Source organism: Bactrocera dorsalis, chromosome 5 (genome assembly GCF_023373825.1).
Source record: "Bactrocera dorsalis isolate Fly_Bdor chromosome 5, ASM2337382v1, whole genome shotgun sequence".
Lineage (NCBI taxonomy): Eukaryota > Metazoa > Arthropoda > Insecta > Diptera > Tephritidae > Bactrocera > Bactrocera dorsalis.
In genome coordinates, this window is record NC_064307.1 from 72,232,481 (window position 1) to 72,256,564 (window position 24,084).

The window sequence follows — 24,084 nt, forward strand, 5'->3', positions numbered from 1 at the left end:
AATATTAGTTATAAAAAATTGCTATCGGTTAGCATATCATGCGCACGACAAACGGTCAAAAGCTAAAGTGTTAAATTTCTCTAAATTGCACTCAGTGAGCATCAAGTGAATTGAATTTGCGAGTTGAAAGGCAAACACTTTTAGCGCGTGGCTGCCATTTTCGAATTAATTAATACGTGAACTATTGCCAAGTTGCACTTCAGCGGGCGCTCCACTTCATATACACTCTACCATATACATATGAAGGTTAACTACTCATGCTAAAACGCTACGAATGGCACTTTCGAAGGACGTAAGTGCTGACATTAGCAACGACTTTTTGTTGTGTGTTTTGTATGTGTGCACCTGTTGCTAATGGCAGAAATATGGACAAAATATAGGATTTTTTTCCAGCAGACCAATGGCTTGCTATATTTGACTACTACAGACAACAATTTAGCGCCATTGAGGGTGTGTGTTTGACAGATGAAAGAGCGTGAACTTCTCTTGAACGACGCGGAAAATATATGAGTAGTTATTAAGTTATATATTTTCGAAAAATATGCTCGAATTACTCGCATAACTCTTTATGGAGTGTATAGCTATAATCAATCCAAGTGATAAGTGCTGGGGTCTCTTGTTTTTCTCTACTATTTTTGTGAGAATTTCTTAGCTTCATTTATCTTTTGACCGCTACTGAACTTTGCATACATTCTTCTTTTGGATAGTCAAACATTTGTTTCTCCTTTCAAGTGAAGTTCTTTAATAAAAAAAATTACATTTTGACATTAAACATTTACTCAAAATTTTATTCCTTTTCTATTGTCCTCAAATTGGCCCTTCGGCGATACTCTCTTACCTTAGCTACTCTCTACCAAACATAAAATTCCATTAGTTAGATCTGTTATGCGCTCATCATAAGCAAGAGAACATTTATCACAATATTGAACTCTCTCTCACTCTATGCTTATTCCACTCTCTTTAAATACTGCAGATTCATTTCCATTTCCAGTGAAGCTATATGTGTGTCTGTTTGCTAGTTAGCGTTCAGCGCAGCTGAGCAGTAAGATTAAGTTGCTCAGAGGGGAAACGGAAATGAGTGTTGAACTAATTTGTGAGTACTCATCATTCAGATATATACCTGGCATTGCGTTTATATTTTTTCTACAATACATACATAGATATTCAAATTTGATTTCAACGAGCGTTGAGCGGTGTATGTGAGAAAGTGTGCGTATGTATATTCCATGATTCCAGTGGAGAGCAAACATTAACTCTTGCCAAGGAATGGTTACTGGACAGAGGAAAGAGTTTATAAAGAGGCGTAGTGAAATTTCAATTACTTTTTGAATCCTACAGTACTTCGTATGCACACTTAGGTAACATATGATATGGAAAGCACGCTTCTGTTTCTCCTTTCAAGCAAATACATGGTAGCCTTGTTTTACATCAAATAGGCTCTCTTTTGCTCACATCACTCAGGTTTTTGTCATGTATAAACTCTAAATTCGCTAAGTATTGTATAACCTCTGCCAGTGGCGGATCCACGGGGGAGGAGGGGTTAACTCTCGCCCAAAAGCAAAAAGTTATACATTATTTCCAGTGAGTCTATAATAAATAAAATTATATAGTGCACCCCCTAAAATTCGACTCTAGTAAAACTGTAGAAAAACTACATATACTACAAGCAGTACAATATAATGTAGAGACATTGTTTTGTGATTCCACAAACTTGGGATTTCCACTGCAAATTTAGCAAAATAGCGTAGGTAGTTTCATACAAAGGGTAACTTTACTCAAGCAATAAAACAATACCACCTGGAAAGGATACAAACTATACCAGAAACAAGTTTTACTATTGTTTTGTTAATTCGAAAACCCAGGTAGACAATGTAGAAGATACAATATATGTATAATTTCAGAAACGGTCTCTAAACACTTTGGTACCTCAAATAAAAGTATCATCACCAAAGTAGACATTCAGTATAAATTCAGCGTTCGGCGACACAAGACACACATCAAAGTAAATTCACGATACATATTAAGAAATAATCAAAGGCACAATGGATCCCGATAAAAACTTGACAGTTGAGGAAGCGGTTTGGCCAAGTGCTACTTTTAGAGAACGTATTCCTGTAGAAGCCTTCAATAGCTATCTATATTTTAATTTTGATGAAGGTTTATCGAACATTGGAGCAGGTATACAAAGGAGAAGACCTATGGTAGAAGAAAGTGTTGAAAAGGATGAAGAAGACGATGTAGATAGATAATCATAATTCCTGAACGAGTAATGTGGTTTACACATACTTTATGCTATTTGCGAAAATAAAGCAAAATATTTTGAAACAGAAATGTCTTTTTATTTAACGGTGATACTTTAATTCTCCCGAACATCGCTATTTTTGAACACAGTTGCTAGATTTAAATTTGATGGATATACTTGGTGAAACATATATGATTTATTTAATTATTACAAGAAATTAAATAAAAAATAAATTTTTCATAAAGTGCTAGTGAAAAAATAAATAAAAACGCAATGTCAAAGAGTTGGAAGACTTTACTGAAGATGACGCTTTAGTTTTCTCTAAAATAGTTTTTTAAAAAAGTTGTCAGATTTAATTTTAATGTATATATTTGGTGAAATATATAAATATATTAAATATAGATACACATGTATGTGATAGATATGAAAAATGACTCACCGTTAAAGGATTATTTGAAGTTGAAGCCTTTTCCAGCAGCTCCATGAGTTTTTTACGATATTGTAATTTTTTATTAAACGAGAACGAACGACATAACGATTATTATACGAAACGAATCGAACACAATTTGGGCTCTCACTTTTCTCTGCCTCTTTTATGTTTGAAAACACACACATTTACTATTTCAACTTGCATTTCTTGCCTTTACCACTTTATTTTTATTTTTAAAAGACGGCACATATTTATATACACTTGGCCTTTTTTTTAATAAAATAATTGATATCACTACTTTATATTTTTCACTTATATTTTTTTAAAAGGCGACACATTTTTATATTGACTTGAACTTTTTTATGAAATAATTGATTTCACTACTTTCTAACTTTTTCTATGAACACTACACTTTTATAAAACTGACAACACTGGGCAGCACTTGCTGGTTGCATAAACAGCTTACACACACACGAACCGAGCCGATCGATCTTACCCGCGAACCGAACCGATAATCGCGCACCGCACTTAATTTAAGTAGTCCTAACACTAATAAGCATTTTAAAAGTTTTTCTTTTACATTTTACTGAAAGTTTTGGAGTTTGTTAGGATTTTTTATATACCATATTACTTTTTACGTTTATTTTTGACTTTTTTCTTAACATTGCGTTTAAAAATCTTTTATAAAGCATTAGAAACCATAGTTGATAGCTGTAGAGTATGTTTTTCGCTTGCGCTCTTTTAGAAATATATATACATTCGTTTATATGCTCACATATAGTTAACTTTGATTTCTCAATTACTTCGGTTTTTTATTTATTTACACCCAATCAACTATTTCCGTTTTTGCAGTTATGCTCTGCGCTCTCACATACATACATATGTCTAGCGTTCGCTGCGCAAAAAATTACGACACATTTTAAGCCGAACGGAAACGACACAAACCGACTCTCATTTCTCTATACCCATTTCCGTTTTTATTTTCCAGTTAATTACACAATTTTAAGTTTTTCTACAATTATCACTTCTATTTTTTACAAAAAGCGGTTCACTCAATGAAATTTAATCACTTTTGCTAAAATTTCTAAAAAAGTTTATGTCTGCTCAATATTGTTTAGCAATTAATGTAGTTAGTCACCAGCACTGCCGAGTTATTCTCATCGACTAATTATTTTATTGGAAATGCTTACAAATATAAGCTAATTGCGCTTATTACTCTCAACTTTTCACCTCCAATTACCCCTTTTTTAATTGTAAACCTTTTATAAAATTCATTTCCGTTCCCCTTTGTGTATTGAAGTTCGCTTATGCAGTTCATTTCCGTTTCCCATACACTCTCCTTCCGATTTATGTTGCTTATTTACTTAAATTCTTTTTAGAGCAATTAATTTACGCTGGCAATTCTACTACAAACGCATACAACTTATTCAGTTGCGCAGCAGCTCCAGCAAAGCAGCATAGAGCGAAGAGCGCCCAGCGCATATTGCAAACTAAAGAGCACTACTTACTCTGTATAAAACAAAGAGCAAAGAGTGTAGTTTAATATACTTGTATTCTCCCAACTATTTTTAGTCGCTTTCGCATGTATTTGTGTGGATATTTACATACATACATGTGTACATTTTCTGGATTGTCTCTTTAAGTGCGTGTGGTGCCTCTTTCTCTTCTTATGTTGAGAGCGGTAGTTATGTTAGCGTTTCTGTGAAATATAAAAGCAGATATGAAAATTGTGAGAAAATGTTATGTAATTATGTAATGTTAAAATAATTTATTTATGTTTAAAAAAAATCAAATGTTTATGGTTAAAATATTTAGATTTGACATATAGTACCGAAAATATTCTTCTTTATACGAGTAAATGATTAATTAAAGGGTAGGCAGTAGGTAGGTAGCCTATCGATATATAAAAAACAGATATTTTAAGGTAACAATTTTCGATTGGGTCCACTTGGGGTCCTCTTTTATGAGTTAACACCTCAATGCTTAGCTGTCAATCCAAATAAAATTGGATTGGATTTAATTATCAGAAGGCATACCTTTCCACATTTTGGGCTCTCGGCTTCACCCTGCCGAATAAGTTAAGTACTTGAACCCGGAATCAAATCTCAGAAGTAGCCTTCCCTCATCGGATATCTCTCGATTTCACACTGCTGAAAAGGTAAAGTTCTTGGTCCTTATCCTTCATAGAAAGATATCATTAAAGCTCAATGCTGAAAAGAGGGTGAGGAAGGCATTGATGGTTAAAGAGTAGGGTAGGTTTGGTTAAATGGTCGTGCCCAACAGAACTCTCTTTCACAGCTTATAACCGGTCTATTATAGTACCTAGAACTCCTATAAAATTGATCATAAAGGCATTTTATAGCGATCCCGCGATCCCGCTATGACCAAGCACCCAAACGTTTCCCCACTACTTCAAAAAATTCTGTGTGGCTACGCTCAATTGCTGCCCAACGGTCAGCCAGCATGTCTGCTAATTAATTTTTTTCTTTCAAACAACTGATTATCGCTAGTTGATGACAAACCATAAGGGTAAGTACATGCATGCGCAAAATTTTAGTAGAAGAAAGCAGCAATTTGAATGTGAATTTTAGGCAATTTACTGCTCATTACCTGAGCGGCGTCCATTCGCCCAATGGGATTTGCGCAATAAAAAAGCTGGCCATTTTTACCAACAATGTATGCAAATTATAGTACAAATATGTGCATATCATACACACAGTATACCGGTTACTTATCTACGATCTGCGGCAAATCTGTCGCCCAACAACTGCGACGCTGAAATGTATGCTTTGTCCTTTGAGCGACACACAGGCACTTTATCTTAATGCTGACCTGCAATGCGTTCGTAGTGGGGTCGATACCAGAGTAGGTGAAGGCTGAGGGGTGTAAAGTGGAGTGTATGGGTGACTGCTGCTGCTCGTGATGTATGGTATGAGCGCGCATGCCATTTGATTAGCTTAAAACATTTGCATGCCAACTTTGCTGCCATCGGCGCAAGGGGTACAAGCAACACGCTCGCAGCCAGACACAGCCACAAAGGGATTTCCGTAACGCCAACAATGCACACACACGCCCCATATCTCAACGCCGATTTTGCGCCGCATTTTTCGCTCTGCCATTTGTAATTGTACGCCAGTAAATATTGTATGCTTTATGTAGATTTGTCTCGCTGTTACTCCTCGGTGAGTCTGTCTGTCTATGCGGCACTTTTTCGCCATTTCATCAGAAAGCATCAGGGCACACTCGAGTTGATATCTGTAGCCTTGCATCGCTGTATTAATATTTGCCGAACACCCACATGAGAGCACACATATATATTTATATATAGTATGTGTGTGTGTGTGGCTTATCAGCTGCAGTTGGCAGAGGTGTGTTTCGGTGTGTGTGCATCTCGGCGGATGTAACGTCATAAATGTCAGCTGCGGGCGCCCTTATGTGTCGCAATATTTTGATTACCTTTTTGTGCTTATGACACAAACACACGAATACACACACATATACATACATACATATATATATGTAGTGTGCCTCTGATACACTGGTGTACTATCAGTCATCCACTCAGTCGGCCGCCGCCGCTCTGTCTTTTGTGCCCACTCACTAATTCACTGTACCTGTCTCGGTAAGTTGTATTTTAAATATGCATGTGTGTGCCTATTTATTTGTATATGTGTATGTGTGTGCGTTTCTTTGTTGTCCTTGATTTGTTTGGTCGCTTTGCTATGGTAGTACGTCTGTCGCCAGCAAATTTGCATTTATTTTGCGTATTAATAACATTGTTTGCATATTAATTAAATTTCAACCCTCTTCCTGCTCACCTCTTTCTCAAAGGGATTATCCTTCATACAAGTTGAAAGTTGAAAGGCAGAAAAAGTATTTTGTTTTGAAGACTGAAATTTAAGCACGAAATTTATATTTAAATTTAGAGTGATATGTCAGACAGTACGCAGTCAAGTGTTATATTTTTAGAGCGATACGTCAAAGCATTTTTCTCAAGGGTACCAAGGCAATCACTCATACTTTTGGCTTTCGGCTTGAGCATAAATTACGCCATAAATAAGCAATTCCTTTGTTTCTTGTGCGATTCCAAGCTGCCTTTTTACAGCTGTTACTACGAAATAACAGGTGGATGAAACGAACAAACAGCTTTAATTCGTTTGGTGGGCGCTTTTTCTCTCTTTATTTTTTGTGAGAAAATTTGCTATAGTAATCTTGCTTTTATCAGGACTTTTTTGTCACCATCAGAAAGTACAGATTTCTTCGAAATAAAAGCTTACCGATTTAAAAAAAATCAGATATTTTTACTTGGAAATTTTGGATTGGTTTCTTTCTGGGTATTCTTTTACGAGTTAAAACCTCAATATGCTAGCTAGTTTGTCGGAGAGAAGCGGCTTACCTGTCAATCGCAATGAAACTTACATGGATTTAATTATTAGGACTATACTTTCTTACATTGGGAGGCACTCGGCTTCACCCTATCAAAAAGTGAAGTACTCGGACCCGGAATAAAATCTCCTCATAGGAGAGCTATCGGTACAACCAGCCGAAAAGATAAAATACTTGGATCTCATCCTTGATAAAAAGTTATCATATAAGACGGGGTGAGGAAGGTATTAGTTGCCTTATATTAATGTAAAGCAACTTTTGCGAAGTGGTGGAGACTGTCAGAAAAAGTTGATCTTTGGTTTTATGAAAGCGTAGTTTAGCCAAAACTGTTATATGGTTAATTTGACTGGTCTCGCACTTCGGTTGCATTCCTGACGAATTGAACCACCTCGGAGTCCACTCCTTGTGGCAACTTCTACAAGTATGGTTCGCTGCTAAAGGGGAAGGTGGAGAGGGAGTCTTCTGTCTCTCAGCTCTCTACTAACTTTTATTTCAGACTTCGAGACCGCCGTTGTGTCTTGAAAGCAGAAGTGGCAGCTATTAAGGTAGCAGAAAAAGTGCGACTTTTTGTACTCTGGCGCTGGATCTATGGGCCTCGTATTTATATTATGCACCTGATTGTTACAAAAGGACATCTGATTTTCTACCACTGATTTAATTGATTAAATGAGGCAGTCTTAGGAAAGTCTGAAAATATAGAAGCATCTCTAGAAGTCAACAAGATCACCAAGACCATCTACAATGTTTAGAAGTCGTCGGAATCAGAAGGAAATTTTCTGCATCATAAATGGGAAAAGGGTCGGATAAAGTTTGGCTACTTCGGTATAGCGGCTTGCGGATTCTAATACCATACTACAGAGATTAAAAGATGTTCACGGAGAGGAGGTCTAAGTGACATATTTCGTGCTCGATTCCATAATATTGCCGAGAATAACTTTTTTGTCTCCTCGTATAGAACTTTTTTATGACTCTAGGACTTATCACTATTTCAGATTTAAGAGCTAAGTAGAAATATTGCTTGTCTCTTAAGTATTTTATTTTTACTTCACTTTGATTGGTAATTCCTCTAACATATTTCTCTAACGTTGCATTCATTTTTGTTTTTGTTTTTGCTAGCCCACCAACCAAGTTGGTCGTTCAACTTTTCTACACTATTGCCATCCATTAAGAGATTAAGAAATTTTACTACTTTGCTGCTTTTTAGTATGTGGCATAATAACCACATGCACCTAAGTAAACAGTGCCAGGCGCACATCTGCTTAGGTATGTGTTTAAGTGTGTTCCGAACTGACGAAAGCTTGAGAAATCACAGTTGTAGACCAAGAAAATCGAATAAAAAACTCAACAGCATACATTTTCGCTCATGCATGTGAATAACTTTTAGAGGATTAATGCTTTTTAGGAAGGACATACTACGAGCACGACCAGCAACGAGCTATGTGGCAAACTTTCAGAATGCTCATGCATGCCGAAGCAGAGGAGACAAAAGCAGTTATCCGCATAGAGGCTTACATACAGACAATTCAATTGAACATCCATCATGTCGGCTGCTGACAGAGTCGACAGGAAAGTGCTTAGAAATCAATAAAGTAGAGATTAAAAAATTAGCTATAAAGGCGGAAGAGAGACAGAGGAAATAAAATAAACTAAAAGTTAGGTAATAAAAATATATACGATGCAAATGAAAATGGCCATAAATAAATGCTAAATGGATTAGTCAATTAAAAGTTAGTATATTATGTAATAATACAATTTATTAACTGCTCTAACAACAGCGTCGCAAGACAATCGAGATCAGCTAAAATCATTATATAAGCTATGAAATTCAAAGCAAAACGAATAATGAATTGAGTATAAGATATTTAGTATGACACGTGATGACATGTGATGTGTGGCTATTGTGTTATGCAGTTTTTTCTCTTACGGAAGATCTAAAATAAGTAAATTACTTACTGAGTACATGATGTATGCTCTTAGAATAACGGCGAATACTGACCTTTCAACGAGAAGAAGAGTTCTATGTGCAGACAAACTTCGTTCAGAAGAGTAGCTTTTTGAGATCGAACAAAGATTTTACTGTTATGTGAGAGTCGACATTTTTTCCAAAGTCTTTTTTATACGGCTTTTGGGATTTCATTTTTAAATAAAAAATCTGTCTCACATACCGACGAGGGAGACGGGAAAGGGAAGAGTGGCATTGATGAATGATCAAAGCTATGAGGACAGGTTGGAGGGCGAGTTTTCTGTAAGCTGCTCTCCGTCAACTTTAGCTTTAGACTACCGGATCACTGTAGTGTTTTTCATTCACAAGTGGCTGCCATCGATGCGGTAGTAGACGTACTGCTACAAAGCGCATCCTTTTTCATTGAAATGAGTATTCACATCGATAGCAGATCGACAATAGTAGCGCTGAATTCGTTTACTGTACGCTGGTCAAGGAGTGTCTTTCTTTACTAGAAATAGCAATTAGTTCCTTCTGCATCAGACTGGTTTGGGTGAATGGGATGAGCTGGCCAGAGAGACCCTTGTCGCGCTCACTTCGGAATGGGACCTAGTTAGATCCCCATTGATATCCTGTGCCCGGCACTGGATCAATGGATTTCGCGATCTTTTAGCAAAAGTTGGAATGGATCCGAATTTTTATACGGCCAAAGACTATCAACTCAGCAACATTCCTCCAAAAAACGTCGGGGATGCCGTTACAACAATAATAGTCTGAGAGTCACACCACTGATGTACTTGCTTCTTATTCGCCGATAGCAAAAATTTTACCTCGACTTTCTGTGAATTATATGTATGTACTTCTGGAGAAACTAAATTGTACCCCGTCTATAAATTTAAACAACAAGGCTTAAGTATCGAACCTAAAGCCAAAAAAAAGTCAGTAAGCACTGGCTGTAGTGCCATTAGAAAATCTTTAAACATTTGTTAGCTTTACAAATTTCTCACGCCACGCAGACAAATTGAATCAAAGGAGGAAGGCATCAGGAAAAATCCTTCATTAAACGGAACAATTTATACTTGGTTATCTTGCTTCTACATATTTGCCTTCCTATAGACTTTCTACAGCATCAACTAACTATTTGCTAGCCGCTAATGGGAATGTGTGAAATTTAACGCAATGCTGTAAATTTTTCTCTTAGTATTAATACTGAAGCAAAAAAAAAGAATAAAATACAAACGAAAAAGGAATGCAAGTGTAGAATGGAATTTGTGGCATCAGCTGCCAGCCAACACTCGATAATTCAGTCTGGTGCGTAGATAATACGCTAGCAACGGCGCAGCGGTCCATTACATACGCGTGTTCATTTGTTAAGACCACTGCGCACCAAATCCCTTCCACTCCTGCAACTGGATGCCCCGCAAATACGCGTCTACTCGCAGATACTTTAATTTGCCGACTGCCTGTCTCTATGTCTGTCTGTTCTACGGTGCTTAATGTCCACTTAACTGTCGGGAGTTGGGCGTGTGCTTCGCGCAGACTAACACAAGTATGTGTCTGTATATAGAGGGTATTGAAGAAGGGCTTGGTGTCTATGCCTCACTCACTTGTGAAGCATTTAAAACTCACTAAGCGCCAAGCGCTTGCGTTTCGTATTGTTGTTGCTGCTCTTACAATTGTTGTCATTGCTGTCCATATCTCTTAGTCTGTGTGTTTGATTTACGTTAAGCGGTTTTAAGGATTTCCGCTTTTTACATTTTGCTGTAACTATTTTCTCTTTTAATTTCTAGTTCACCGCTTTTGTGCGGCTTTGCTTTCTTTCTCGTTTAATTGACATTATCAGCATTGTGGGATTTACTTGCATTTCTAATAATAAGAAGAATGTGATTTGAGCTGGAGCAATTGCCGAGTTTGTGGGAAATTATATAAAAAGCTTAAAATATCCTGAGCTTTCAGTGACCTTGGGTTGTTTTAAAGTAATTAGCATTGTTGAAGAAGACTGGTGGTTGAGGGTTCAGAGTTTGGTATAACGCCGTGTTGCATAAACATGACTGGACTGGACTGGATATCTGAGACACTCGGATTTTTAAACTATAAAGCTTAGAAAAAATAGAACTTTAGGAAAGCTTTCAAGTTTTCTTAGCAGTTAAAAAGTTGTTGACCCTTTCCCCATATACTCCATGATCTTAGAAACTGTAGTAAGGTTCGCCGAATTCCCGTTAACGTTGGACCTTATCGAGCTCAGCTTTTCACCTCATTTGTTAGGCGTGAATTCTAAATTCCTTATATAACCCATCTATTGGTTACCACCAGAAGAATCAAAGCATAAGACTTCTGAAGGACCGAAAATTGTATTCAATTCGAGGTGAGAGTAAGTAGCGTTTGGAATTCTACCATACATTGTTCTAATATAGAATTAAAGGGAATGAGATGGTTTGAAATGCTGAGTCTATAAAATTTCTCTTTCATCCGAAACTCTTCGAAACTTTGTAAGATGGTATTAGACAGGTATTCAGATAACGAAGGCTGATAACTTAGGTCTCTTGAAGTAATATCTTTTGTTGAAACCATAAAGACTTTATTTCTGTGCCCAAGGATTGATGGCTCCTGGCTTAAATATACATATTTACATAAGAAACGGAATTTTATTTATACTTAAGACTGCTGTGGAAATTACGAAAAGTAAATGAACAGAAAAAAATTAGAGAAACAGAAAAACGTTAGATACCAACGTAAAACCTTTAGCTGCGCACATAACTTCAACACACACCCACAGACGAACACTAATGTAAAGAAGTTTCTAGTCTACGCACAAATTGCGCGGCAGAAATGAGAGGAAATTGAAAAATGTGCTTAATTTTATGATTGGATTTTGTAGTTTCCAAGTGAAAAAATAAAATAAAATAGATAAAAATGCGAAAAGGCGGCAATGGACCTTCAGATCGCACGTATTTATATCCACAAAACCAACACATATGCACACATGGCACCCACTTCAACATTTTATTTCTGCTGGCTGGCTGACTGACACACTAAATAACAAATGGGCGGGGTGTGACATGGGATTGAGATGATCAGCACATATCGATGGCGATTGAAAAGCGCAGACGAAAAAGTGCGCAAATAAAGTAAAACTAAAAACGAAATAGTGGAGAACGCAAGAAAGTTGGGGCAAAACGCCACTAAAACACACACAAGCAAAGCTAGAAGGGGTTGCCAGATGATTTGATGTCGGCTGTGTATTAACTGTGTGAGTTTGCGAGCGACATGTGCGGCTGTGAATGGCAGACGATTTAACGGTTTGCGGGTATGCTGACAAGCGAGCGTGTGGATTTTAATTTTTTTTGAGAAAAATATATATGCGACACCCACTCGTTAACGTTTCGGGCTGTGCTAAATGGCTAGATATGCTTCGAAAGCATGCATGAGTCTCCGCTCTCACACGCTTTCTTTCAGTTTCCAATTCACTGCCACCCGCAAACATATTTATAGATTGATGGGTGGATGAAAAGTTGAGTGGCAAATCCAGCACTCAACTAAATAACCAACCGTACAATGTTTGCGTGTGTGAGCATATGCCCACATACTCACACATACACATACATATATGTACATATGTATATTGCTGGTGTGTGCTGGAAATTTGGCAAATTTGTTGCAATATCGAATTGTTGCATTAGTTGAATTGGCGCTTCGCATCGCTTATCGCAAATTAGTGTGGAAAAGTTTGTTTTCAAATTAAATTTAAAATTTTTTATATGAAAAGTTGAGTGTTTGTTGCGGTGTGTGTGTGATTGTGAAAAAATGTTGTTTACACTGACAGCAATGGTGCCTGAGTACTTTGTAGGGATCAGGCATTGTTGGTTCAGACATTCTACTATAAATTAATTAGTGCGCTGACTCAGCTGGCATATTTTTTGTTAGTGCTGTTAGTAATTGTATGATGAAAAAGCACTTAGTGCAGCTATTCATGCGTGACGGCTTTGGGCAGAAATGGAGGTTATTGAACTATGAGCGAGAAGTTTTGGTATAGAACAGCATAAAATTTAAAAATCAACATATTATATTAACATATTAACTAGTTCACTGAAAGTCCTCAGACGGACATAAAGATGGCGCCACTGGAATTAAATCCATTCGATTAGCCCTAAACTTCAAAATTTTGACAGCTGTCGGATCATTTTCTTTCTTCTTTATTGGTGTAGATGCCGATTACGCGGTTATAGCTAAGTAAAAGAACAAGTTGGATCATTGGCTCTTCAAGCGTAGAACTTCTAAGATGTTCCAAGATTCTCGTATGGAAGCTCAACTAGTAGTAATTTCGGCTACGAGGTCTGAACGGAGACGTAATTCTGATACCAAGGGCAGCAGGAGCCTTTGGAGTTCACTCCAATCTGCTTATGCGGACTGACCCCTAGGAGACTATCGTCGTGGTTGTGGTTATAACCCGAATACGGGAAGAATTGACACTTTGTCAGTTGAATGTGAAGTTCAATTGCAACCGGGTGCCGGACCCAAGTCGCGCATTGGATGACTGATGCGAGGTTATGGAGAGTCGTTCTGTACAAGATAAGTATATTTCCTTTATCATATAACAGTATCGTACATCGTAAGAAAAGAACTACCTTGTCTACCGCATAAACAAAACTTATTAATTTTGAAATTTTAAGTGCATGAAAGCTATCTTTTAAGCATCTCGAAAATCCCCAAAAATAGCATAAAGTTTTAATTACGCTTTCAAATCACAAGCAACTACTCATGTTAGAAATAGATTTAATAGCTAATGGTTTTCATTAATGCCAACCAAATTTTTCGTCAGAATTTTGCAATTTCAGATTTTATCAGTGAAACACGCACAAAACCACAAATACGTCGAAGATAATCAAGCAAAATATATACGCATTTATTAAACCAAAACAAGTAAAACCACGCAAGCGCTTCTAATTTAATGCAAGATGCAGAAAACCAACCATAACAACGGCAAACAAAAACAACCACTACGCAATGCTTATCAGTTTCGGAGCAGAATTCGTTTGCCGCTGCAGCAGTAATCAGTTCCCACAGGGTGCTCAGTATTCAAACACCCACACATAAAATGCAAAACTTTGCGCTTTTCTTGTGCTGCCGCACCCTTGGATTCGCTTGTTCTTGCGCTATGCCGATTTTTCTTGATTTTTTGCTTTGCCGTTGATCTCGGCAAATGTCCTGGAGGAGTCTTGACTGCAGTTGCTGCGTTCCAAAACTTTGACTGGAATTTGAAAATTTTTTTTGCGCAACTTGTTGTTGTTAACTGCTTATTTGCTTGTTTAGCGTTGAGAAACAAAAAAAAAAAACAAAAACAACAAGAGCATAAAAAGTATTAAATAATTCCGTGGTGTTCTACGCATTTTTGTAATATGAGTTTTTTGCGTTGCTTTTGTTGTACTATTTCTGCAATGTTGCTTGTTTTCTATTCCTCAGCTATGCGCTGCGCTGCTTTTAATATGTCCCTAGATTAGATGCGTTGCGCAGAAATTTGTTTGCCTTTGTTTTAAATTCCATGAGTGCGATTAATTCAGTTTATGAACGATTGTGCTTAGGGGAAAATGCTAAATATTAGCTGAGCAGGGAGCAGTTGTTGTGGAAAAGCAGAAAAACAACAAGAAAAAACAATACACAGATAAGAAAAAAAATTTTTATGAAAAATGTAGTGCTGAAGGTTATGGTTGGGATGCTTTGCAATTCGTTGTTGACCGTACTGAAGCTAACGGAAAATTCTTGGGTGATTTCGTATCTGTAATGCCAATAACACCCTTGACTCCAGCAACTAATTCTTCCTTATTCGAAGACATTACATTAGACTTTGAATTAAGGAAACGCTACACAAAAGAGGTGAAGACCAACCGAGAAGATAAGAATAGGAAAAAATTTCTGGAGCAAATTAAAGGTAAGCGGGGTGAGACCATTACCTAAAAATACCGTCACAAGTTTTATTTATTTTGAGGTTTCCAAAAACCCCAATATGAATATCTAATCGAGTTAGCTGACGTCCAATAGATAGCTGTTCAACTAAATCTGAGTTGGCTGAGCTAATATGAATGTTCTGACTCTGGACAAGGCCAGGTAGTAAGTGATATGTTAACTTTAACTTGGCTTTGATCTCGAAGGACGGATTCTTAGGTAGGTAGGGGGGTAGAGCGGCTAACTTGCGGTGCACCTAGACCTTTAGGAGACCCAAATTGATACCAGTGACACTAAAGTCGCCTCTAAAGTCCTTTTGATTCTCTCTGAACCACTCCGTGCTTCTGTTGTTCATGAGTCCATCAATATGAAAGTTTTATTTGTGCGACCTTCGAGACGTCCTTAAGAAACCGTCGACCGATAGGTGCGATTCTTTTCCTATATAGAGGTTTGCAACAGCAGATCAATATCAGATGTTTGATTGTCTCCTCTTCATCTACCTTCTAACAGTTTTCACAAAAGTTGTTATATGTCGTTCCTAGTGTATTTTCATATCTGCCAATTCGACAGTGACCGGTTTGCCCTCCTATTCGAATTTTTATATCTTTCCGAATTTTTATATATTGCAAGTTTTAGTATTCGCCATGTTCATATTCCATTCATGACAAGTTAGTTTCCTTCTTGTTGAGTAAGTCAGAAATTGATTCCACCGAAACTCAGCTAAGTTTATGACCTATTTATATATTAGATGTCTGCAAGTGGCCAGAGGCATATAAATTCCCTGTATTGCGAAGACTAATTTGACTTTTCTGACTAGTTCATTTGCTTCACAGTATTACTATATCTCTAGGTCCTGTCACTCATTGAGGCTTATCGTGAAGTAGGACGTTAGATACACTAAGAGATCAATACATTCTTGCACTAACTTTGCGAAAGCCTGATAGACTTATGTAAGTGATCTTAAATATGCCTGGCTATCTGTATAAAAATAGTATATACCTTGTTGTGAGCACAGTCCTTGTTAAAACAAGAAAGCTTTCTTTAATTGCTGTGATCTCCGCTTGGAAGACAATACGCTGGACTGCAAGACGGAAGGTGATTCAGTATCTAGAAGGCTTCTTGGTTCTTTGTTTGGTAGTGAAATGTTTTCAACCTACACTGAGAGAAAAGTTTTCCTCTTCCATCGCTCTCGGTCTTTTCTGATCAAATGTTATAATTGAAGGTAATAAATCGGTAATGTGAACTTCATTCATTTTTTAAAGTCTGACTCATATGGATAAGACACATTTAACTTCGCATATCTACTTGTATATCCTCTACCGCTATCTTGTCTTCAAAAAGTTTTTGGCGCTAAATATTTTCATTTGCCTTGGTACTCTTTTTTAACATTACAAATCTTGTAGCAGTATATTTTTGCTGTGTGTTGGTGGCAAACTTTCGGTGTTGCAAGTATTATGTTGCTGCGAAATTACGCCCTCAAACCGCACATGCGGGCATTTTTGGTTACCGTAGGAAAAAAACAACTTTATTGTTGCATGTTGCAAGTTTTGTATTGTTGCCACAGCGGTTGATTGCTACAAGTTGCCTGCGGTATGTAAAAACAACAAGCGAGGGAAAAATTAACTACGAAAATGCTGGCGCTGTTTGGCAAGATGCGGGGGTTATAATTTTTCTACGAATTAATTTAACATTTTTTGTTTGTAACTCGAGTTTGTTATAGTACTAGGGGTTTATGAAATTGTTGGAATACGGAGGACAGTATACCCTTAATAGCCCTTACGCATAGGAGTTAATTGATCAATTAACCGGCCATTGCTCAAATAAAGCTCTAATTTAGATCGATTAACCATAGAAAATAAAAATCTTATTTTACAACTTTAATTTTTAATCGAATGGATTCGAATCGTGTTAAAACTGGAAGGCAACTTTGTGGGCTGTTGTCCTCACTATAAATTCTGCTATGTTGAACTCTGCGGGTTGTTGTCCAAGCTGTAAATTTGGCAATCAGCTGATGAACTTTAATATTTAGAAAATATACAAAATTAAGGGTAATTATAACAGCCGATCATCAGGGAAACAATGGAGTATCCCTTGTGAACTTGTGCCGCATTGGCAAGACTACGAAGGATGACTACTCCTCTTGGACCTAGCAACTGAACTCCATTTGCTATCGCAAAGGCCTTTCAGATTTACAAAATCTAACCTAACCTATTGTACGAAACCCAAACGTATGACCATTTTTGGTCAAAATTTATTTCAAAAATTTCTGAAGATTTATTTTCGTGCCCACAATATATGTACAAAAATAAGCAACTGAATTATATTTATTACATTTTTTACTCACATTTTTGGGTATTTATCGCCGCCTATAAATTAAGTGAATAAAGGTTATTTGCGAATCGATTTTCAACATTGTGTCAAATGAATATGCGCTCACCTGCGAAGGTTACACAAAAGCCAAATCGGTGTGCGTGCGAAGAAAGCGCATGGCATACATAGTATATGTGGGTAAGCGTGTATGTGTTGGCAATAAATATCCTTGCGCAAGTTATTTTGGCGCTCTGCTGGGTTAATTAATATTACACTAGGTATTACGGTAGATAAATTCAAAGTTGAAAATTGTTAAAAACGAACAACAACCACCGCAAGCCATGTTAGCCAATGAAAAGTCAAAAGCAAGCCAGCAAAGGAAGCAATCGCCGCAGAAAATATACGCAAACTTTTGCACCGGCAAAAACTTTTGCGGCAATAAATTTCCACCGAAACGGTACAAAATAAAAGGACGTCAGCAAAAATGGATGCCGTAAAGGTGGCGGAAGAAGTAAAAAAAGCACGAGTGAAATGAATAGCAAATAGCAAGTCAATAGAGTCATTTGGCGTTAACACATAGGCGCTGCAATGAATGTGGGTTACGTATACGCCACGGTGGCCGCACTGCTATTTGTGTGGATACAAGACAGAGAGGGAAGTGTGAGTCGCGGATTTGCTGCTCATACAAATGGAGATTGTGTAAAGTTGTGCAATGGAGCGGCGTCCGGCTGTGGCCTTGACATTTTCACTTTTCAATTGCACTCAAGTCTGCACATAAATTTTATTGTGTGCGTGTATGTCTCTGTGTGTTAATTGTCTTTTTGGCACAACGGTTTCTGCATTGAACTAATGAAGGTTCAATTTAAAATAATCTGATAGTTGGTTATGCATACTGAAAATGCGTTTAATAGCGTTTAATATTGTATTATGATTAACATTTTTGCCTTGAGTTCTTTTGCCTTCAGTTTTCCATATGTTTATTACTTAGTAACCGCAATGTATCTCCATGGCATCGTGATTTGTATTATCGTCAGAAATATTTTTGGCAAAGCTATAATAGATCAACTATTCTGTGGCAGCTGACCTCGTTGCTGCTGCCAAATTTGTCATGAAAAAAAAATATTAATAAATTACATCAAAAATATTATTTCCGTCGTCATTTATGAATAGCTAAATCTGGGAATAAGCCAAGCAACACGAAATTGTGAGCCACGCTTCATTTCTCAGCATATATGGTATACCCAATACTCGTAGTAATGCGTACGAGTAAAATGCATACAAATTTCGTCGAATTATTTAAAAGAAGGATTAACAAGTTTGAAGTCAAATCAATAAATAAAATTGAAATGATATCAAAAATTTGTCTAAAAATGGTGCTATAGAATCAAAGAATCCTAAAATTGGATTTTAATAGTGACTTTTAGTTGATTGGAGAAGATCCTAGTAGAAGAGGAAAGCTGAATTTATATCGATGAGTCCAAAATAGATCGCGAAGTAGGTCCGTGAGTATACTCCGATGAACTTGATATCTCTTTCTCACTCCGTCTATCAAATTTTGCTAGCATCTAGAGAAGAATACGGAGAGCTACCATATACACAGACTGCCAGGCAGTATTCCTAGCCTTGAGGACGCCAAAGATAAACAGCAGCGTCATCAATAAATAGGCATCATCAAAGAAGGCATTAAATTAGATTAGATGACTTATTTAGATAGATCGCACGTGATAGATCGCTATATGTAGTCCTGTGTGAAGTCATAGAATAAAAGAACTCCTATGTTCGATCCCATAAGTAAGCAAAGTTATTTAGTGACCAATATGAAATTTGCAGAGCCAAAAGCATTTAATTTCTATCCCCCTTTCAATTCGGTGTGATGTCTAAAGTTATGGACTCCCAAGTGTTTAAGCCTATACCTCCCAAACACGGGATAGTCAAAAATGTCCTCATTGGGCAATGGCTTGCTAAAATCCCTCTGCTGCAACCTCGGTTTGGAAAACACTGCAATAGTCAGGAAGTGTGAAACTGGAGATGATAAAGAGCTGCTGATACTAAACCCTCCACCAACCTTCTCCCAAGCGTTAACCCATCCGAAAAGAAGTTCATTGTGCCTATTCTCTATGACTTCTTGAAATTTTTTAGCATTTCAGCGCGAACAGAAATATCATCAAAATATAATGAAAAATAAAAAAAAAAAAAAAAATGCAAAAACAAAAAAATAAAAAATAAAATTGGAATTAAAGCTTCTTATCTAAAAAAAAGTGGAAAAATTTATAAATAAATATGTATTATAAAAGCAGAAAATATGAAAACAAAAATTATTTAGAATTCAACACGAAGTGAATTAATACACATCGAAGCAACATAAAATTATAAAAAAAATAAATAAGTCTTAAAATGTTTTATAAAGAAATTTTTGCGCAGATAGAAGAAGTTGCCTAAAAAGGCAGCAAATTTTTTACTTGCGCTGTGAAAGACCTGGAAATAATTGCTGAAACTGTGAAGAAAATTTTTAAATTTTTTTTCACAATGTGTCTGCACGATATTAATTTTGTGCAACATCCATATTTATAACCGGAATTTATATACATTTACTCGCATGGTATATTTGTATAATATCAAAAGTGCGAAAAGTATACAGCTTAACTAGTTTTATGACACCGTGAGCTTATGTTATTATTTTTTGTTACTTAATTTTTTATTTTTTTATCATATTCTTATTCACACATTTTTTATTTAATACCAGCTGAGTAATTTACTAATTTACTAGGCAATCTATGCAGCAGTCCGACTATAAATTGCATAATCGTTTCATGTACTGCAATTTCTTTTAAATTATAAACAAATAAATGTTATGTTTATATGCAATCACTTATGTGTTTACGGTTATGAGCGCGCATATAACGGTATCAGCTGCAGCCAGAAATGCCAACGCAATCAATAATCGCTAGTAAGGAAACTATTTCAAGCATTTCACACGCACGCATTGCTGAGACATTTTTTATGCAACAAATGTGGAGTTAACACTGATGTTTGATTGAGTGTGTGTGGTATATGTATATATATATATACATATGTGTGTGTAGCTAGGCAGCTATTGGCATTTATGCTCACGCCTTTGCTGTGCAAATAAATAAATGTATTGTCGGTATGTGTGTTGGGTGGCAGAGTGAGTGCTCTTTGCTTGACTCGTAGTTGCAGTAGTTGTTGGTAGTCTACTTCTGCCTAGGCGAAGTTCACAAAGCGGCAATGGATAAAGTGTAGCGCAGCCAACACCAGCAAATGTCTAAGTCAAGTGTATGAATTGAATTCTATCTATGCATATTTATATTTGTATATGTGTCTGTCTATTTAAAGGCATTTGTGGAATGCATATGCGCTGGTAATGTTGCCACACCCGTTTTCAACCTCACTTTTGCATTGAAAAATAAAAAAAAAATCATCTGCACTCATATTTCCCACTAAAAACTGTAAAAACTGGTTTTTTGCATAAAATATTTGCTTTCTTTACACTTTACTTGATATACATACATATTAGGGTGGGTCAAAAAAATTAAACGAATTAATTTTTTTCGCTCTGAAAAATAGGTTCCTAGATACGTCTACGAAAATCTCTACAGGTAGGAGCTCTTTATTGTGGCTTGAAGGTTCTCTGCCTTATCAGATGGACAAATGTATGCTAAACCAATTGAAAAATATGTTGTTTCACATATTTTGTAGGAAATTTGGTGTTCTACATAATGGCTTTTTACAGTTTTTCCATTAAGTTAAGCGTTTACGAGATGTGTATTGCAAAAAACAACAAACAAAAATAAAAAAAAAATTAAAAAAAAACAATAATTTAACAAAAATTAAAAAAAACGAAAACTAAAAAAAAATTTTAAAATTTAGATATTAAAAAAAATAAAATAAAATTAAAAAAAAAATTAAAAAAAAATTAAAAAAAAATGTAAAAAAGATAATAAAAAAAATAATAATATAAAAAATACAATAAAAAACCATTGACCAGACCATTTTCGTAGTTCAAGGAAAAGTAAAATGACTAAGGCACGAATTACTTTGAGAACATACATATATACCGTTTATAATTTTTTTGGGTCAACAACTGAAACTTCAGAGAACACCTACAGAAAACATCAACTTGAGAAAAACCGAACACCCTAATGCGTATGCAGCCACTCATATGCCGTAGTTGAAATATGTATGCAAAAATATTGAAGTATTTGTTGTTGCAAATATATCATCACCTGCTCCGGAATTTTTTTCCACAACATTATCAATAACAACAACAAAAACAATATGTCAGAGTATCTAAATTGTAGTCGCGTTGTAGCGTAACGGCAAATGTATTGTGGGAAGTGCTAAACAAGTGATAAACATGATAGAAGGCACACCTGCTGGCGGTCTGTCAACAGAGTTGTTGTTGTTTTTGAGTTGTGTCTGTTTAGGAACTGTATCTGGTTTTTGTTGCTAGTTTCCGTGTTAAGTTATCATATAACAGTAGTCAGGTGTGTGTTGCACGGAGCAAATGGCAATGACGAATTTTGCTTAGAGCTAGAAGTAGCTGCTTAGAAGCGAATACATCAATAAGTAAATAAGTAGCGCAGTGCCAGTAGAAACGATTTCAGAAGTCAATTTTGCTTACCGAAGACAGTTTAAGAAATTACGTAAAGAGAGAATTGAATGGATGTGAGTTCAAGTTGTTGAACGCTGAAGCCGTTTCTTAAGCTATGAAAAGGCTCTCATTATCGCTCTCTGTCAGTGCTGTTAGTTTTATTTTCCTTTCCAACTGTGATCCCTGCAAGTATCGACCTTCAACTAACTTAACAATGGATATGAGCACCTACGAAACTTCTTTAAATCTCGAAGTATTATATAAAATAACTAGATGGACGGCAATGCAAGTATATAGCAGCCAGTTTTTAAATGGAGTGTTTTCTCTAAGTTGATTTTGAAGCTTTGTAATTATTTTAAAACCTACTTCAGTTGATAGAAACTAAAATACCCTCGAGAAGAGGTTAAAAAAGTAAAAATATTTGCAGAAAAATTTTGGGATCCGATGGGAGCTGAAAAAATTACTATAATAAGCTTCAACTTGAAAAATTTTCATCAAAAACATGTGCTAAGGAAGAAGCTAGAACAGAGGGTGGCTAGCCCCTACGACGAGACTTCCAATATGTCTCTAAATCTATAACACGAGAAGGGTTTGAACATTCTACAGAAACCTCTAAACCAAACACTAACGCAGTTCCTTAAAAATGCCTCCACAAATGCGCTTTAACAACTCGGAAACGTGCTTTCGTTGAAGCAAAGGGAAAGCGTAGCAATGACAACAACAACAAAAAACTATAATCGCATACATCAAATATTGTAAATAACATCAGTCATCTGTGGCGGCAACAACGTGTCAGTTGACAACGGCTGTGGCATGCAACACACCCGGCAGCGCTTATGGCATGGCAGACAGTTTTATTGCGTAACAAATCGCGCTTGATGCCGTGTATGCATCGAAGTTGCGCTGCTGGCGGCGCTTTAACTGCATTATTAACGCAGCACGTGTGCATTTGCCATACAAATAAATAACTGTATATTTGTTTGTGTATGTGAGTTGAGGTAGAGCTTGTTTAGCTTCTTGAAATGTTAAGGGATTAGCTGGAAATCCATTGGATTTGCATTAAGTATGCATATAACGGTGCTTTAATATGGTGTTGAAATGTATAAATATATTTCTATACATGTGTATACATATATAGCTAGCTGCTTATATATGATGAGCTTGAGGATCATTGTGGATAAATGTCGTATGTTCTGCAAGCGTTCTTCTAGAGTGTCTGGGAGTTCTTATTTATATATGTGTGTTTTGAAAAATTCATTTCTTTTCAGACTGCTTAATAGATACGGTCTTCAAGAATTTTGAGAAATAAAACAAAATTTTCTTGGACTTCGTTTAGCGCTATAAGTAGGAAACTGTCACTTAAAATTTGTAAAAAAAACACGTAGAAAAAGCGCATTTCCTCGAACAATCGAGGTTTTCTTAGAAAACCAGGTTAAAAAGCGTATTTCCTGGAAAAATCGTATTCCTTCACCCCTAAACTTAAGGAACTACTAACTTTAGTAACTCATTTTTTTCGTTTAATCATAAGTTATTAAAACATAGGTCTAAGTAACATAAAAAAAGCAAAATGCCTTTTTAAATAAGAAAAACGTTCGCTACATGTCGGCCTAGCACGAAAAAATTGTTCTGTGCTCCCAAATGTAGGCAACGTTTTTTCCATTTGTCAACAAATATTTATGTCACTTAAAATTTCCAAGAAAAACAAGTTAAAAACACATCGTAAGTATGAAAGTGCGCGCTGTATACATCTAAGGGTAAGTGAATTTCCTAATCATTTCCTCTTGGGTAAATACAGCTGTGGTCCAGTTCCACTTTTGTCTTCCTACACGTTTCTACGTCTTACTGGATTAGAAAGGCATCTGTATGTGTGCGTCCGACATTTTTTTCTTATCAGGAGTTTGTTAAAAATGCTTTTCTTGCAAAATCGCCACTATGCATTATCATAAAGACAGTCCATTTACGGTTATTGCAGAGTACTACTTTACATTGTGGAAATCTGTATGCTGCGCAGGTGAACAAGTTGACTGAAAGGTATAAAAAAAAACTTCTGTTTTTATGCTGCAGAACTTTTTTGCATAAAGAAGTGGCTTAAAGTTCCAAAAACAATTTTCACTAACTGAAGCTTCTCGTCTGTTGTTTTTTCCCCAAAAAAAATATTATTAATATTTTGCAGTTTCTCCATAAAAAATTATGTTAGCATTCTTCATCAAAAGGCACTCGTC

General features: G+C 36.3%; 1 long non-coding RNA gene across 1 annotated transcript in view; it reads right to left on the reverse strand.

Annotated features, from left to right (window-relative positions):
* Positions 1-1,939: 1,939 nt before the first annotated feature.
* The window catches only part of LOC125778646 (uncharacterized), a 173,377-nt gene continuing 151,232 nt past the window's right edge, over positions 1,940-24,084 (reverse strand). The window contains exon 5 of the long non-coding RNA XR_007422835.1: positions 1,940-4,371. This is a non-coding gene — a long non-coding RNA (uncharacterized LOC125778646). The remainder of the gene's footprint in view (positions 4,372-24,084) is intronic.